Source organism: Saccopteryx leptura, chromosome 6, assembly GCF_036850995.1.
Source record: "Saccopteryx leptura isolate mSacLep1 chromosome 6, mSacLep1_pri_phased_curated, whole genome shotgun sequence".
NCBI lineage: Eukaryota > Metazoa > Chordata > Mammalia > Chiroptera > Emballonuridae > Saccopteryx > Saccopteryx leptura.
This window is the reverse complement of record NC_089508.1, coordinates 149778782-149798677: the sequence shown is the minus strand read 5'-3', so window position 1 is coordinate 149798677 and position 19896 is coordinate 149778782. Positions and strand designations below refer to the sequence as shown.

Sequence of the window (19896 nt, the reverse complement as noted above, 5' to 3'; positions counted from 1 at the left end):
AGCCAGGGGTTTGTCAATTTTATTGATCTTTTCAAAAAACCAGCTCTTAATTTTTCCTGTAGTTTTTTTTTTTTTTTTTTTTTTTTTTTTTTTTTTTTTTTTTTTGCTCTTGCTGTTCTCTATTTCATTAGTTCTGCTCTAATTTTTGCTCTTTCCTTTCTTATGCTGACTTTGGGTTGCCTTTGTTGTTCTTTTTCTAGTTCTTTAAGATGTAATGTTAGGTTGTTTACTTGGGAAGTAGAAGCAAAAATAAATAAATGGGACTATATTAAACTAAGACGCTTCTGCACAGCAAAAGAAACCAACAACAAAACAAAAATACAGCCAACAAAATGGGAATTGATATTCCAAAACAACAGCTCTGACAAGGGGTTAATATCTTGAATATATAAAGAACTCACAAAGCTCAAAAACAAATAAGCGAACAAGCCAATTAAATAATGGAGAAAGGTCCTAAACAGACACTTCTCTCATGAAGACATGAAAACAGATATACGGAAAGATGCTCATCTTTGCTATCTATTAGAGAAATGCAAATAAAAACTACAATGAGATACAACCTCACACCTGTTAGATTGGCTGTTATCAATAAGGTAATAACAAGTATTGGGGAGGTTATGAAGAAAAAAGAACCCTCAGTCACTGCTGGTGGGAATGTAAACTAGTATAGCCACTATGAAAGACAGTATGGTGGTTCCTCAAATAACTAAGAATAGAGCTACCATATGACCCATCAATCCCTCTACTGGGTATCTACCCAAAAATCTTGAAAACATTGGTACGCAAAGACACATGCACCCCATGTTTATTGCAGCATTATTCACAGGGGCTAAGACATGAAACAACCAAAGTGTTCTTTGATAGAGGATTAGAAAAGAAGATGTGGTGCATATATACAATGGAATACTCTTCAGCCAAAAGAAATGATGACATATTGCCATTGACGACAACATGGATGATGCTTGAGAACATTATACTAAGTGAAATAAATAAATCACAAAATGTTAAGAACTGTATGATTTCACACATAGGTGGGATATAAAACTGAGACTCATAGACATGGAAAAAAGTAAAGAGAGACAAAGATGTGGTCACAGAAAATGATTTGACTTTGGGTAATGGGCACTTAACACAATCAACTGTTCAAAATGCTATAGAGATGCTTACTGAAAATATATGTATTCTTTTTAAATTTGATTTTATTGTTATTATTTTATTATTTATGTATTTATTTATTTATTTTAGAGAGGCAGGGAAAAAGAGACAGAGAGACAGGGACATGGAGCAGTTTCTGTATGTGCCCTGACTGGGATTGAATCAGCAACAATTGTGTTCCACACAACGCTCAACCGACCAAACTATTCAGCCAGGGCTTCCTATGTATTCTTATTGAACAATGTCAAACCATTAAATTTAATTTCTAAATTAAAAATAAATAAAAATAGAAAAGAAGAAATATTTTCAAAGAAAAGAAACTCTCCATTGGTTTTTGTCTACATTAGAAGATCAAGTTAGCTTTTGAGAGTCGCAGTTCATCTGAAATTGAGAAGTTGCATATAGCAAAGCACTTTATAGACAGAAATTACATTCATGCTTTTAAATTAACAAACTAAGAATCTGGAAATTTCTAATTTTTTTTGCTTAACCTTCTTAAATTATTTTTTGCATCAGTTGTTCCTGAGTGTCTTCAAGTGATTGTAGTATATTTCTTCTCTCTCACTCTTTTGTTGAGTATATATTGGTAATAATTGTTGGTTTTCAAAATAATTGTCTAAGCATTTCCAAAATCTTTACTATTTAAGAAAAGTGGATTGTTTTTCCTCAAAACCATGTCTCCTAATAAACATGTTAAAAATAATTTAATGTTGACCTCTGTGGACTTTTGAAGTGGTTTCAAAAATTATCTTTTGAGGACAATCTCCTGGGATGGAAAGCTAGCACCATGTTGTTATAAACTCTGGGAAATACAGGGATGGAACATTTTTATTTCTATGATCCAGGCCCAGTCATCTACTGGAAAGATGATAAGAATATAAGAAAAATATTGTTGGGCATAGAAAAAGGAGAGTTCTTAGGTGAATAAATTGACTAAATCAGCCCATTTCAAAATACTATTTGTATTTTCTTTATACAAACTCAAGTGTATAAAGCATAGAATTAGTATATCAGTTAATATGTTAAAATTTCTGTCATCAATATAATCTTAACAAGAAGTCCCATATTTAAAAATAAAAGAAATACGGTAGGCATTTAATCTTAAACCTTTAGTGCTGACTTACTGCCTAGCTAATACCATCTCTGTCCTTTTTCTTTTTAACTGTAGTAGGATGTTACCTTCTAGTGCCTGCCCTTCTGCATGTTACCATGGAAAAGTAATGCACAGCAACAAGTCTCTCTCACTGTTTGTAGCCTGCTATAGCAATAGATATAATTGGCCAGAAATTTACTTTCTATGGAATCTGATGGCAGATTTTGCTTTTTCAATGTAAGAATGCAAGATGAACATGACAAAGTAGGGAACTCAAAGATTTTCTTTTAGATGAATGAAATGTATTCTGTGTTCTTAGCTGCAAGTATGCCTGGCATGTTGCTTGGTGCCCCGGTGAGCCCAGAAGAGAACACTGGCCTCTGTGCTCTGAAACTTACAGCCTAAAGTGGAAAAATGAGAGGAAAACACACACATGCTAGCAAGCCATAGCTTCAATCATGTGCAATGTATTGTATATTGTGGGGGTTGATTGAGATAAAGGGAAGAGCACCATCTCATTTTACATTCAGAAAAAGACAACAGTAAAATAAGACAAGTGAGTTTAATTTCCTTTCCTTTGATCAGGGTCCCCAAACTTTTTACACAGAGGGCCAGTTCACTGTCCCTCAGACCATTGGAGGGACGGACTATAAAAAAACTATGAACAAATCTCTATTCACACTGCACATATCTTATTTTAAAGTAAGAAAACAAAATGGGAACAAATACAATATTTAAAATAAAGAACAAGTAAATTTAAATCAACAAACAGTATTTCAATGGGAACTATGGGCCTGCTTTTGGCTAATGAGATGGTCAATGTCGGGTTCCATATTTGTCACTGCTAGCCGTAACAAGTGATATAACGTGCTTCCAGAGCCATGACGCATGAATCCTGCATCACTGAAAGTAGTACTGTACGTGAGCGACGCCGCGCTTTGCGGCACCACCACATACCGTACTCCAGGAACACAGGATGCAGATGCTGTGCTCCTCTCACTGACCACCAATGAAAGAGTTGCTCCTTCCGGAAGTGCGGCGGGGGCTGGATAAATGGCCTCAGGGGGCCACATGCGGCCACGGGCTGTAGTTTGGGGACCCCTGCCTTAGATTATCAGCCAAAGAGTAAATATGATTCCTTTCCCACCATTTCAGTATATTTATGTAATTTCCCACTCTTTTCTGCATTAAGATTCATAGAATACCTTCACATCTGCATTTTCAATAAATTTCATAAGTTAAATATTTTGATAAGAATAAAATATAAAACAGTGAAATATATTTTTTCACTGATCTTCTTTTGTTGCTTTTAAAATTATTGAGGCCCTGGCTGGTTGGCTCAGTGGTAGAGCGTCGGCCTGGCGTGTAGAAGTCCCGGGTTCGATTCCCGGCCAGGGCACATAGGAGAAGCGCCCATCTGCTTCTCCACCCCTCCCCCTCTCCTTCCTCTCTGTCTCTCTCTTCCCCTCCCGCAGCCGAGGCTCCATTGGAGCAAAGATGGCCCGGGCGCTGGAGATGGCTCCTTGGCCTCTGCCCCAGGTGCTAGAGTGGCTCTGGTCGCCGCAGAGCAACGGCCTGGAGGGGCAGAGCATCGCCCCCTGGTGGGCAGAGCGTCGCCCCTGGTGGGTGTGCCGGGTAGATCCCGGTTGGGCGCATGTGGGAGTCTGTCTGACTGTCTCTCCCAGTTTCTAGCTTCAGAAAAATACAAAAAAAATAAAAATAAAATAAAATAAAATTATTGAGATAAATATGCCTTTCAGGCAAAAAGATACCTTTTTACGAAGTATTTCTTTTAGTAGTTAATATATATAATGTCCAGACTATGGATTCCAAAATATAGTTGATAATATAAATGTTTAATGAACCAAATAATACTTTATTAGGCTCAATACACAAGACTGTAATAAAGAAAACACTTTGCTCTAATTGTCTTTACCATCTGTGGCCATAAGGACAATATTTTTGAGATCTTCATATTGCTAGTTTTTTAATGTGATATTATTGGTATATAACAAAAGATAGAATTCAAAACAAAAAAAGACAAATAGGGAACAGAAATCAATGAGTCAGAGGATAGAAAAACCAAAATCCTAACTAAAAAGAGTATGGTTTGAAAAAAGATCACGCTGTCAGGACCCGTGGTCGTCGTCGTTGCACTCACGTCGCCCGGCAGCCTTCAGCGTAGGGACCGTGGCGACAGCAGCCATGAGCAGCGGCGTGTACGGGGGAGATGAAGTCGGAGCCCTTGTTTTTGACATTGGATCCTATACTGTGAGAGCTGGTTATGCTGGTGAGGACTGTCCCAAGGTGGATTTCCCCACAGCTATTGGTATGGTGTTAGAAAGAGATGATGGAAGCACATTGATGGAAATCGATGGTGATAAAGGCAAGCAAGGCAGTCCAACCTATTACATATCAATAAATACTAATGCCCTGCGTGTTCCCAGGGAGAATATGGAGGCCATTTCACCAATGAAACATGGGACAATTGAAGACTGGGATAGTTTCCAGGCTATTTTGGACCATACCTATAAAATGCATGTCAAATCAGAACCCAGCCTGCATCCTGTCCTCATGTCAGAAGCACAGTGGAACATTAGAGCCAAGAGAGAGAAACTGACAGAGTTAATGTTTGAACACTACAACATCCCCACATTCTTCCTTTGCAAAACCTCAGTTTTGACAGCATTTGCTAATGGGCGTTCTACAGGGCTTATTTTGGACAGTGGAGCCACTCATACCACTGCAATTCCAGTTCATGATGGCTATGTCCTTCAGCAAGGTATTGTGAAATCACCTCTTGCTGGAGACTTCATTACTATGCAGTGCAGAGAACTCTTCCAGGAAATGAATATAGAACTGATCCCTCCATATATGATTGCATCAAAAGAACCTGTGCGAGAAGGATCTCCTGCAAACTGGAAAAGGAAAGAGAAGTTGCCACAGGTGACAAGGTCTTGGCACAATTGCATGTGTAATTGTGTTATCTAGGACTTTTCAAGCTTCAGTACTTCAAGTATCAGATTCAACTTATGATGAACAAGTAGCCGCACAGATGCCAACAGTTCATTATGAATTCCCCAATGGCTACAACTGTGATTTTGGTGCAGAACGATTGAAGATTCCTGAAGGATTATTTGACCCTTCCAATGTAAAGGGATTATCAGGAAATACAATGCTGGGAGTCAGTCATGTTGTCACTACCAGTGTTGGAATGTGTGATATTGATATCAGACCAGGTCTCTATGGCAGTGTCATAGTGGCCAGAGGAAACACGTTAATACAGAGCTTTACTGACAGGCTGAACAGAGAACTCTCTCAGAAAACTCCCCCTAGTATGCGGTTGAAATTGATCGCAAATAATACAACAGGGGAACGTAGGTTTAGTTCATGGATTGGTGGCTCTATTCTCGCTTCTCTGGGAACCTTTCAACAGATGTGGATTTCCAAACAAGAATATGAAGAAGGAGGGAAGCAGTGTGTTGAAAGGAAATGCCCTTGAAAAGTGTTCCCATAAATCCACCTTCCTGATACCTTACGTTTCATAGCTTTAGTGCACTCAGGAAAAGAATGACCATCTTTTGTAGAATGTTTATACATTTTGCATTTTTCAATTTCCCTTAAATTTTTCAAGGCTTTAACTAGCTTTATAAATTAACATTAGTTTGTGCTTTCCTTGGAATGCACTTGTTCTTATTATAAGTGTTTTATACTTTTATACAAATGTCTATTTTCTCTAAATATTTTGATTTCAGTCAAATGCTTTTCAACTATGCTTAGTATATTAATTACCAATGGATTGGTAGAACTGCTTTTTATTTACAAGTAAAACTTATTGCCTTTGCTTTTTACCTTAGGCTTGCAAATTTAAATAAAAATTGCTAGCCATCAAAAAAAAAAAAAAAAGAAAGAAAAAAGATCACAAAATAGCTCAAAATAACAAAATCACACTAATTTCTTAAAGAAAAAAGGAAAAAGCACAACTATACAAAATGAAATAAAAAGGGAGAGACAGAAGAAATTTTTTTTAAAAATACTGTTTTGCAGACTTCTTTGCAAATAAATGTAAAAACCTAGGCCAAATGGATAATTTGTTAAGAAAATACAGATTATAAACATAAATCTTATATATACCATTTTCTATAGAGGAATAAAGAAAGTTATTAAGCATCTACCCCATGTGAAGCACCAGACCCAGATGGTTTCACTGGTGAACTTCTACAAATTTTTACTGTTATAATAAAGGCAGCTCAGTGCACAGGTGCCTCCAGTCTTTTATCAACACTGTTAATATTATATAAGCCGGTGTTATCTGGAATATGTATTTCTTAGAGGAACCAGGAAATGGTAAATGCACCATTTGCTACAACACAGGACATTAATTTTGCCTAGTGTACAAGGAAAGAAGAGAGCAAAGGACTTATCATGGATAAGGGATTCATCCAGTTGCTCAAGATATGTATTCTAATCACATAATAACAGGTCTTGGGGAATAACCACAAAAAATATTGAAGGTTCCTTTGAGTTTAGCATAAAGCAAACTTAGCTTAGACATACTTTTTTATACCAATTAATGCTTGTTATATAATACTATGGGCTGACTTGGAATCCTGGGCCTCCAAAAATTAATTTACTCTCAGCCATTATCCAACAGTCCTTTCTTACTCAAGGGTTCCTTTTAAAAAGAGTAGACCCTGGCTGGATAGCTCAGCTGGTTAGAGTTTTGTCTTGATACACTAAAGTTGCAGGTACAATCTCCAATGAAGGCACATACAACAACAAAACCTATATTTGATAAATTGACTGGTGAAGCAAGCTGGTATGGGACTTTGATTGGTTGGGCGTATTTTGATTACTGCTTCAATTTTACTAGTTGTAATCTGTCTATCAAGATTCTCTCATTCTTTCTGATTCAGTTTTGGAAGATTGTATGTTTCTAGGAATTTATCCATTTTGACTGATTGTCCAATTTTTTGGCATATAGTTCATAATATTTTCTTACAAATATTTGTATTTATTTGGTGTCTGTTGTTATTTCTCCTCTTCCACCACTAATTTTATTTATTTTGTCCTCTTTCTTTTTTTCTTGATTCCAATTACAGATTTGTCAATCTTATCTTTTCAAAGAACCACTTCTTGCTTTCATTGATCTTTTTTATTGTGTTCTTACACTCTATTTCATTTATTTCTGCTGTTTTTTATTATTTCTTTTTTTCTACTTACTTTGGGCTTTCTTTATAGTTTTTTTCAAGTTTCTTTAAGTGTAAAGTTAGATTGCTTATTTCAGATTTTTCTTGATTCTTGAGGTAGGCCTGTTATGATATGAACTTCCCTCTTAGGAGCTTTCATTGTGTCTTAGACTTTGGATTGTTGTGTTCTCATTTTCATTTGTTTTGAGGAATCTTTTGATTTGTTCCTTGATCTCTTTGTTAACCCACTCATTGTTTAGTAATGTTATTAAGTCTCAATGTCTTTGTGTGTTTTTGTTTTTTTCTTTTCTTTTTTAAAAATATTTAATTTTTGATTTTGAGAGAGAAAGAGAGAGAGAGAAAAGCATGGGGGAAGGGAGTGGGAAGCATAAACTTGTACTAGTTGCTTCTTACATGTGTCTTGACCAGGCAAACCAGGGGCCTTGAACCAGTGACCTCAGTATTCCAAGTTGATACTTAATCCGGTGTGTCATGACATGTCAGGCTTGGTTTTACCCCTTGTAATTGCTTTCTAGTTTCACACCATTATGGTCAGAGAAGATGCTTGATATAATTTCAATCTACTTAAATTTATTAAGACTTATTTTGTGTGCTAACATGTGGTCTATTCTTGAAAATGTTCCATGTGCACTTGAAAAAAGGAATATTCTGCTGCTTTGAGGTAAAATGTTCTGAAGATATTAATTAAATCTAATTGTTCTAATGTGTCATTTAAGGGCACTATTTCCTTCTTGAATTTCTGATTGGAAGATCTATATGTTGATGTCAATGGTGTGTTAAAATCCCCAAAGAAAAATTAACATCTATACTTCTCAAACTATTCCAAAAAATTCAAGAGACAGAAGGCTTCCAAACTCAATTTATCCGCCATAGACCAGCACGGCTCCTAATAATGGTGCGGAATTAAGGAAATATACTCATCAAGAAAAAATGGGGCCAGGAGGACTCTTCAAATGCTGATGGCAATATCCGAGTGCCCCATAGCCCCCGTTTGCTTTATTATATAGCCATATGCAAATCAAGGAAGTCCTTATACAAACTTACACATCCAAGGCTAAAACAGGAACTCTCCCAAGACATAAACAGGATGCATTAGTGAAATCTACCAACAAAGAGTCAGAGAAAGGGCATGTAAAGTGCTTCCAGCAACTTAAGGAAGCAAATGAAGTGGGCGCAAACACTCAGCATCATAGTCAATATGGAGGTGCAAAAAGGGCCCCAAGAAAATTGGTGATTTGGCTCTCTGATTTTGCCAATTGGATTTAAAAAATAGGTCAGGAACACCCTGAAATGGAACTAACAATACAACGGTATAAATTTAAAGGACTTTTAGATACTGGAGCTGATGTATCTGTTATTGCTAAACTACATTGGCCTCCTCCTGGCCCACTCATGCAACATCCAGAGAATTACAAGGTACAGGGCAGAGTAAATCCCCTCAACAAAGTTCTAGTTTTTTACAATGGGAAGATAAAGAAGGTCATTCTGGACTTTTTCAGCCTTATGTGCTCCCTGGATTGCCAGTTAATTTGTGGGGTAGAGATGTTTTGAAAAATATGGGAGCATTGCTTGTCAGTCCTAATAGTTTATCAAATGCTCAATCAGGGATTTTTGCCCACTAAGGGTCTAGGGAAAAGAATAGCTGTGAATTCTCAACCTTATAGAAGTGGCACCCAATACCAGAAGGCATGGATTAGGATATCAAAATTTAGCATAGGGGCCTTGGTAGCTCCTACTACCCCAATAATGCATTGTGCAGACCCAATTACTTAGAAATCAGGTAATCCTGTATGGGTAGACCAATGGCCCCTTTCTCAGGAGAAACTTAGTGCAGCTGCTCAATTGGTACAAGAGCAGCTACAGCTTGGGCACATTGAACCATCTAATAGCCCATAGAATACACCTATTATTTGTAATTAAAAAGAAATTGGGAAACTGGAGGCTATTACAAGATTTGAGAGCAACAAATAAGACTATGGAAATTATGGGTCCTCTTCTGCTAGGACTTCCTTCTTCTACTGCCATTCCATGAAATTATCACCTTGTAATCATTGATTTGAAGGATTGCTTTTTACCATTCCTTTAAGCCCTCATGATTGCAAGGGTTTTGCATTCAGTGTTCTTTCACTTAATTTCCAGGCTCCCATGGAACAATACCAGTGGAGAGTTTTGCCTCAAGGTATGGCTAACAGACCTACCTTGTGAAGGCAGCACCCTAAGGCATACATAATTCATTATATGGGTAATATTCTTATCGCTTATCCAGATAAAGACACTGAGCTGACTATTTTTTAACAACTAGAATATTCTTTGAAAGAATCAGGATTTATATAGCTCCTGAAAAGGTACAGCAATCTTTACCTTTTTCTTATTTAGGACAAATTATTGAGGGATAACAAATTCACCCACAGAAAATAGAAATCAGGACAGATCATTTACAAACTTTAAATGATTTCCAGAAACTGTTAGGAGACATTAATTGGCTTAGACCTTCCTTGAAATTAACTGCTAGAGAACTGAAGCCACTTTTTGATATTCTAGAGGCTCAGCTGAACCAATTTCTCCTCGGCTACTTACAGCTGTGGGACAACAAGCTTTAAAGCTTGTAGAAAAAACCTTGCAACAAGCATAACTAAAATGCATAAATCCTGAAGAATCAATTGCCTTACTAATGTGTCCCTCAGGTTACACTCCAATGGCACTATTGTGGCAAGCTTCAGGTCCTATTAAATGGATTCATTTTGCTGTTACTCCTAAGAAAGTTTTATCTCCATATTTTAATCTTGTTGCCTCCTTGATTATCAAGGGGTGTAGGTGACTCTTATAGTTTATGCATGGTGGTTGCTGGTGGAGAGGAGGTGAAGGAGGGTATAGGGGTGATAAATGGTGATGGGAAAAAAAAAGAGTAATTAAAAATGACAATTAAGAAAAAGAATAAACCAATAAATGCATAATTTAGTTGAACAACAATTTAGTAGTGGAACAAATCAGTGTTTCTCTCTAAAAGTAAATCAATAAATATACTGTATGTATCTTTAAAAAATATATCATGAAGGGGCACCCGCGTGTTAGCACGATGTTTTTCTGTCAAGAGGGTAGTTCAGCTACTCCATGGTATTGCTGCCTTGGCTTCCATTTTATTTGGCCAAGCAGCCCATGGTGAGTCTAAACCAGTGGTTCTCAAAGTGTGTGCCAGGGCACACTGGTGCGCCCTAGAAGATTTCCAGGTGTGCCCTATGGTATTCTAGAGAGATATGTGCCTGTTGGGGACCAAAAAACCAACAAGGTTTTTGGAATTTAGATTTTGGGGGGACAGAGGTGTGGGGAATTGACTGTAAGCTGACAGTCTGCCCAACCCCCCACTTCACTTGCCTGATTAGGTTGCAAAAAACTGTTAAGCTGTGGTGCTGGATTGTTTACACCACCCCCCATGTTCCCCAGAAAGAGTGGAGTCAAGTTTCTTCTATCCTTTGCTTGGTGTAAAGATAAGATGATATGTATGGTGGGGGTTTTCTGTACTCAACACAATTAAGAGTAAAAAGAGAGAAATTCTTCAATGTATTGACAAGGAAATGAGAATTTCCCTTTCAAATATATGCCCAAACATTGAAGAAATCACTAGGACACATCAGGCTCATGTTTCTCATAAACACAAGAATGAAAAAACAACACATTTGCACCGGGACCTGCCAAATTTACTAAATTTTACTAAGAATGTATCTCTATATATAAAAAGATAACATTTTTGTCGGGGTTTTTTAACCCCCTTTTTTATGAATTCTAAAAAGCATAACTCAAAAAATGTAACATAAAAATGTTTTTTTAATGCCAGAATTAATTTAATTTTGTCGTATTTATTTCATTTAATTACCATAAAAGCACGCTTAGACTTTATACTTTTTTCTTTAATATTTGACTTAATTTCTCAGAATTTGTATATAGTGCGCCTACAATTATTTGTAGGATTTTAAATGCACCCTGACTTCAAAGAGTTTGAGAGCCACTGGTGTAAACTGACACTAGCCCCTCAAGCAAGGGCATGCCTGGGGAGCAGCTGCAGAGTGACAAGGAAATGCAAGTTCCTGATACGATTTCTCCAGCAGTCTTTGTGATCAAGTCTCCCCTGCCTCCTAGTGCCTTCCTTTTTGCGCCCCTTCAATAAGACCCTCCTTGGAGCTTCCCAAAGCCTTCCTCTTTTGATCTGAATTGACCAATCTGGCCTCAGCTTAAGAACCCTAAAGCATCCACCTGCAGATTCTAATAAAGGCATGTGCCTTCAGTTGTGACTCTTTCTGCAGGTGACTGTCCAGTCTTTCACGGTCTGTTTGAACAGCATCAACTCACCATCCGCACCCAACAGTGTTCATTTGACAGATTGGTAACAACATTCTTCTCAATGGGACCTGACCACTTCATCCAGAGTGCTCAGCATCTTGATCTGACTCAGGCATGAGGCCTAATTAGAGGCTGGGACTTTCTACTGTTGTGACTCAAATCAGGCCTCTGTTCAGCAGACTTGGAATTTGGGTTTTTACAATTCAAGTAAGACCCAATTGACTTTCTGATTACTTTATTGGTGGACCACTATGATTATTAAACCATTCTAGAAAATTCTGCATGTGCAGTCATTCCCTAAGATGTTGATTCTTCCTTCCCTCTGCTCCATTTGCCAGTACCTGCACTCTGCTCAACCAGGCTCCCCAGTTATTGCTAAAATCACTGATTCCACTTTTGTTTAATTTCTGCCCTTTCCATTAGAACTCCTAACCTAGAATAAACAGCCATCAAAGTTGGTTTTAAAGATTCTAAGGCTTCTCTCATCAATCTGTTCTTCATCATAAATGTAAAGAAGTTTGAGAGCCCTGGAATGAGGTAGGTGGGGTTTTTTTTTTGAAGCATGGGACATTCAATTCAGCATTTTTTGCCTCCAAACTTTTTCAAGTATATCTTCCAAATTATTCCAAGATTTTTCTGGTCTTTCCTGCAATTCAAAGTCTGTGTTCAATTTAATTTGTATTAAAGAGCCTAGAAAATATTTAGACCTAAATGGAGCTACTATGTTGGATACAGAAACTCTACCAAGTTCACCCCTATAAAGATATGTAGCCTAATCCAAAATTGTTCTACCATCCTTGGTTAAGCACACAAGATATCCATTTCCCCGGGCACTTTAAATTCATGAGTTTCTGAAATAATTTGTAGTCTGATTTTTTATTTTATCACCTAGGCAGAGTTGAGGTTTTTAAAACCCTGCTTCCTTAGAAGCAATAAAGCACCCGTGGAAGTTCCAGCTTCACGTGTCAGAGGCGGCACATCTCACTCCACCCAGAGGAGAGCAATGATGGTTATTCCAGGTGGATTCATTAGCCCAAGGTTCTCAAAGCCTCCAAACCCTCTCAGATGTCATTTTCAGTTATCAAAACTCACTCTTATTCGATCAGGCTCTAACTCTCATCTAAAAGATTTGGCAAGATTATTAATCTAAAGGCTGCTGTAATTCAGCAACTAAAAAAAAAAAATCAAGCTTTCAGCTTGATTTTTAGTGATCTCTGACCAACTGCTACAGTCACTACATTTTTTGTTTTGTTTTATTTTCTTTTGTTTTGTTAGCTTCGTGACAGTACGGCTAACAGATTCATTCTGTCTTGAATGAGCAGTTCACATTGTGAGTTTGTTTTCTCTAGCTTTATGTCATCCAGTACCATCAGGATCAAATGCTCCACCCCACTGTCTGGCATGCCTATCCCCTTTAACTGAGCCATTTGGACTGGTGCCCCATCCCAGAGAGTGTCACACTCAGTGGGCATATGGTTCCAGCTGAGTAGACTTGGCCAATTGATCAGTCCTGGAGTCTTAACTCTACCTCATCCAAAAACCAAATTCACATTTCCCTGAGAGTCTATTGCCTAGAACCCATTTTTTAAAAAATTAATTTTATTAGATTTCTTTGGTTGCAATCAATAGAAACTAATTGTGCCTAGCAAGGTGTGTGTGCGGAGATTTGTTAAAAAAAAATGTGTAGCTTACAAAATCAAAGAGGAAGTTAAAAAACAATCTTAGAGCAGACTAAAATCAGAATAGATTCAGGCAATGGTGGGATTCAAATAATATAACAATCAGTTCTCTTCCCTAATGAAGGTTTTAAGTATAAAAAAACCATATAGTGAAAGGTAGTTTATTATTTCCCTCATTTAATACTTAAATAAGAACAATAAAAGAGGTACACAAAACTAGATTGTGTTATAAAAAGTGTTTTAAAATATTAATAAAAAAATATTAAATAATACCTGACAAAAAACAATAAAACTGTTCTTTAAGATATTTCCGTATTGCTTTTTGATTGGTGTCCTCACTTGTAATTTTTTTTCACCTATGAAACGAATGAATATTACTACGGGCGCTTAGATTATATTGCTGCACAGATGAACATTAAAAAAGAGTAAGAAATGTAAATTTGTGATTTCCACACTGGGTGGCTGCCCAGGCGCCCACCTTAAAGAGAACCTTGATGACAAGTGCTATTTTAACAACCGGTTTGCCGAACTCACCAAAAAATTAGGTATCAGTTCTGCCAAACCAGCACAAACCAGCTGAGTCCTACTGCTGGATTCAGGTATTCAGTAGGGCATCTGTGAATTTACATAGGGCCTTGTAATCAGATAACCCTCTCCATTTGTTTTTCTACCTGTGGGTGTTTCTATGTAATAATTGAATTCCAAGGATAGAGAGTCTGATGGGCTAGCATGAGTCATGGCTCTACCTCTGTGTTAGTGAATAGCAGACTGGGCCCCACAATTCCTCTAAAATTAAGAAAGAGAAAAGAAGTAATCTGCATTGCATCTCCCAAAGGAGAGATGCTGGGAAGTCTGTACACATAAATACATATATGCATATGTACAGACATGAAAGACTGTCTACTATATATGAAAAGTGATCGAGCCTGACCAAGTGGTGGTGCAGTGGATAGAGCATCAGACTGGGGCATGGAGGACCCAGGTTCGAAACCCCAAGGTCACCAGCTTGAGCATGGGCTCATCTGGTTTGAGCAAGGCTTGAGCAAGGGGTCACTTGGTCTGTTGTAGCCCCCCTCCCCCCGTCAAGGCACATCTGAGAAAGCAATCAATGAACAACTAAGGTGCCACAACAAAAAATTGATGCTTCTCATTTCTCTCCCTTCCTGTCTGTCTGTCCCTATTTGCCCCTCTCTCTGACTCTCTGTCACAAAAAAGAAAAAAAAGAAAAGAAAAAAGTGATCAAGAATTCTTACTGATTTCCATGATATTTCTGGGAAAGACATTAGATCACTCAAATGATGGTAAGTGCTCTTAGTTCAGACTCACACCTCAGCTGCACAGTCACAGCTTTGTGTAATTTATTTCCAGTGCACTGATTCTACACAGTTTTGTTTCTGAAACTGGGCCCTCACCATGGCTGAGCTCAAGGGATTTGATGATAGAAATGTTAGGCACACAACGGAGGAGGCTGGTGATCCAGACTGTGTAGTTATCTTACCGCTCAGCACACCACTTCAAACCCCACTGAAGGTGCCTGTTCTCTTGAATTTCTAATTAGGTGATCTCTTAACTGTGCATATCCAGATGGAAACAAGCCACAACACAACGGTTGTAGATACTGGCTAATATTCTGCTTCCACCACCAACTCCTCATGTGTTGTTTTCTTTTTTGTTCACACGAAAATTAGATTTTTCTACCACGGTAATGTTGGGGGCCTTTTTTTTTTTTTCTATGGGGAAAAAAGATGGCATTGGCCACTGAAACACCAACATGCTGCTCAGTGTTGAAATCATTTCTCACATGGGACCACAGCTTGCCCCTGTGGCACATTGCTGCAAGTTAGAAAAATGCTCCACTTCTGGAATGTAATTAGAAAAGCCACTCTAAGCAACAGTAACTACTCAGGTGTACTCTTGCCAAGGGGAGCAAGAGCAGAACTGAACAGCCCCTGCCTCACGGCCCGGATCCTGTGTGATTCAGAATTTGATGTGTGATTGGGTGACTCAGCTCTTGGGATAATGCTGACAAGCTGGAACGACTGGAAATCTTTCCTTTGGACTCATTTACCTGGAAGTATCAAAGAAAATAAATGCAGAAAATCTCAAATTGGAGTTATCCAGTATTTCTACATCCAATTGATTACTGAAGAAAATGGCACCATCTTACTGGTTAAAAGATTTTTGCCATTGTGGTACCCAACTCTTCCGATGATTCTAATTCTTAGCATTTAGTGTGATATACCGTTTTTAAGATACTGGGCCCTTGCTGAATGCAGTCATGCTTATCCCTTTTTCGGAAAGGTAGCTTCCTGGACTGCTCCCATCCTCCCGGACCTTATCCTCATCCTTTGCTTTTTTGACTCTGTTTGCTGCTGTCCACATGTGACTTAGCCCACTAGCTCTAATAAGTGCAGCCTCTGTGTCATGGTAATTCTCCTGGCTGTGACATCATCCTTCCATCTCAGTAATGCCTTCAGAGAAGGTGCCCAATCTGACTCGGCCTCTGGCTGATTTTCGATCCGCCATTACAACTCCCATCTGAGACTCTTAACATGAGTCACCCTGGTCATTCCCACACTGGGTTTTAGTAATGAATAATACCAGTGTTTCTCAAATATGATCTGTGGAGTCCTGAAGTTCCTCGAAACCATTTTAAGGGCTCAGAAAGGTAAAAATCAGTTTTATAATGATAATTATATGTTATTTGCCTTTTAATTCTCACTTACTCTTAGTAATGTACAGCAGAGTTTTTTAATTGAATACAGAAGCCATTAAGAGAATATATCTGTTTTGTGTCATATGTATTATAGATATGCAAAATTTAAAACAATGCTCTTCTTTTCACTAAACTTTTGCTTTCCACATATAATTATTTGTTATTTTTATATTAACTTATATAAAAATTTTATAAAAGTTAATGTGTAAGGGGTTTATTTTTTTAGAAATAAATAATTTTTAAAGTTTATATGGCAAAATTTTATCGATCTAATGCACAAAAACAAGCTCTGTGAGGGTTCAGTAGGTGCTAAGTGTTAGAAAAACCACTATGTTAGGCTTGATCTCTGGTGTATCCGATGCAAGCACTTTGCTTGATTAGTGCATGAGCACATGGCAGAGGCATGTGTGCATAGCCTATGTAAGGTGATGGGCGTTAGCGCTCAGGGGAGATTGCAGATAGCAGATTGTGGATTGCCCGCCCACCACTGTGAGGGAACATTTTTGCTGTTTGTTTGCCTGAGAAGTGGTTTTCCCTGCCTGTTTGCTCATCTGCCATTAGGAGACTATTGATCAGAAATGGCCCAATGCTTTCTGACTCCACAGTTCCTCTACCATCTGCCCAAATCCAATATGAACCTGCCCCACCTCGGCCACCAGCATTACACTGAGATTGATACCAAAATGTTTGAAAATCACTGTTCTAAAGTATGAGGTCACTCATGAACTTGTTGGGAGGGCGATATGCCAGAGTCCTTCTAAGCGCAGCTACCATGCCCCACGGTGAGGGCGGAGCTGGAAACACAGGTATGTGATGAAGTTGTGTTGGAGTTTGTAATATGTAAATGATCATTTCAGCAGTAGCTATGGTCGAAATATCTCAAGAATATACACAGGAAAATTAGGACCAACTCCCAACATACAGCAACCTAAAAACACAGACATAAGAAGAAGAGTTTGCAAAGAAGGCCAACGTGAAATGTCCAAAGAGAGGGAAGCGAGGACAGTGAAGTGTCAGGAAAATCATGAGGCAAGTGTTTCAATAAGAATGGAGTGGCCAGCACTATCAAGTTCTGGTAAGGGTCAAGTGAAAGGGGCTTTGTTGACCTTGGTGAGAGATGTTTCAGTAACCTTGAAGGTAAGGAGTTCCCAGAATTCACATGTAAACAGTTTTAGATAAAGTTGAAGATGAAAAATCTGAGAAAGCAACTCTTACAAGACATTCAATTAAAAGGGGAGAATAGAACTGATGTGAAAACTGGGGCATAGGGGGGTACCCACAATGGCTGAAGTTTTTGTAGTAGGGAATGTTAATAATTAGCTCACAAAGCGGCTTACTAGTCTATTTATGTATTATCTCTACCTGTCTCTCTGCCTCATTGAATTACAAGTACCTTGAGTTAAGTGGTCTAGTTAATATCTTGCTCTATATTCTCAGCATCTGCAACTTATCTCATATGTCACAAGAAGGTCACACATACTTGTTTAAATTAATTACCTCTTTTACTGCTTCCTGATGTAAAGGAGGCTTATAGTTCCTAATAAACAGTGTAAACAAAGAACTAGCTATTATCTCACTTGAAAGAAACTTTAAAATGTTATGTTAATAAGGCCATGGCAGCTAATTGATACAATAGAGACAAGAGAGTAACATATTTTTAAAAATCCAAAAATAATACAAATCAATTTTAACCCTCAGAAAAATGTGTACTCTTCATCCTCCCTGGAAAAAGGACATGTAGTGACCAGGTCTATGTCAAGGCAGTGTCCACAAAAGAGTCACCAGCTTGGGGAGAGGGTGCTGGGAAAGAAGAATTGATTTTTGATTGATGCAAAGATGTACTTAACTCATCTGTGTGTATATATAGTAACTGGAACTTTAAAATCCTAAATATACATCATGGTTATTAATAGTGCTCTTTTAAAGGCCTACAAAGCATTGGTGAAGTGAAATCATTACAGAAAACCATATGTTCAGAAGAAAAATAAAATTAGCCTAATTAAAGGCCTGGTGATTAAAATTTATATGTCCAATTCATAATTCTTCAATTATTTTTACGAGATTACTTTAACATCTGTGTATTATAAATGCCATTACAAACACAAGACACATAGGAATCTGAATAGCCTCAAAAATAAAATGAGATTATCTCCAACTGAGAACTCAGCAGCACACTAACTACCATTTGTCCCAGACATTTGTGAGATGGGCAAATTGTGAAGTAAATATTCTCTCTCTCTCTCTCTCTTTTTTTTATTCAGTGCAAGGAGGGGAGGCAGAGATAGACTCCTGCATGTGCCCTGATCAGGATCGATCTGGCAAGCCCCCTAGGGGGCAATGCTCTTTCCTTCTGGGGCATTGCTCCATTGCTCAGCAATTGAGCTCTTCTTAGTGCCTGAGGCAGAGGATTAAAATAGAGTGTTTTTCAACTGCTAGTCCTCAGACTGGTCTGCCAGGAATTTCATGCAGGTACACAAAAGAATTAACCACCCTGAGGTTGAATGAAGATGACAGACTCAACAATCTTAGCTAAATTCACTTATTCTCAGGTGAGTTTTGCCTTCAAGGTCCCCAAAGTAATTCTTCTATTTTCACCCATCCCCAAGTGTGAGAGGGTTCAAAACCACCAGACTGGTATCCATCCCTGATCAAGGATAGAAAACACTCAGGACTGGTAAACTCCTAACTCTTCCCATGTGTAGTTAGAAAAGAGAGTAGGGACTAAACTCCAACCCTGTTTGTGATGAACATTGATCACGTTCTTCATTCTCCATCATCTGTGGCCTTTCTGTTTTGGAAAAAAGTCTACATTCATGGCCATTATCTCTCCAGCATGGAAATCAGAAGTCAGTGGCCTCCTGTGCAGACAATACAAAGGTGTGTGCCCAGAACACCACAGGCAGACACACTTGCTGGGCCTTTTGTTCAGAAATGAGCAATAGAAGCAACTAGATGTGGGAGGGGTAGCAGGGACTGCGGTCATGTCCCAGTGGCTATGAGGCTGTGTCCCTGATGCCAAAGTGCCACGGTGCCAGTCACACAGAATTTCTGGTGTCAGGCACCCAACAGAGGCAGTGGGCATGGGTTCCCAGTAGTCCAGTTCTGTGTTGTGTTTTGGAATATTATTGCTAGAAGTGTAGTTTTGAGTCTGTGCTTTTTTATTTTCAAAATATCCCAGTGAATCTATTAGCCATCTGGCATTCTTATATACCATACATTGCATTTCTGATTAAAGTAGCCAGAACAGATTTTACTGTTCACAACAAAGTATTATGACTAATATATCTTTGCAGCTTATAAATTGAGGGGGTGGGGAACTGAGCTCTAAATGCTTCTTTGAGCTACTCAAATCTTTACTGGAAGAACAATGTGAAGTCGCTGTACTGGGTGCTAATACTCAACAAGGGTAATGAGACTGAGCAGCTAAGTACACAGAGAAGCCTGGCCCACAGAGTTCTGGGTTGACACCACCATTACCAGCTGTGGATAAGCAACTTAATCTCTTTGATTCTCAATTGCATCACTTAGGATAGATGACAACAATACCTAATGATCATTAGAATTAAATGGGATAACATTTATAAAGTATTAGTATAATGCTTCATACATTTGACTGACTGACAAAGAGCTATTGCTAATGCCTCATGTTGGCAAATTTTCAATTAGAGATTCTAATACACTCAAGCTACTTTAAGCAGAAAACGATTT

General features: G+C 38.2%; 1 pseudogene; it reads left to right on the top strand.

Moving 5' to 3' along the window:
• The first annotated feature begins 4380 nt into the window (after positions 1-4380).
• Positions 4381-6064, top strand: LOC136375711 (actin-like protein 6A; annotated as a pseudogene).
• The last annotated feature ends 13832 nt before the right edge of the window (positions 6065-19896 follow it).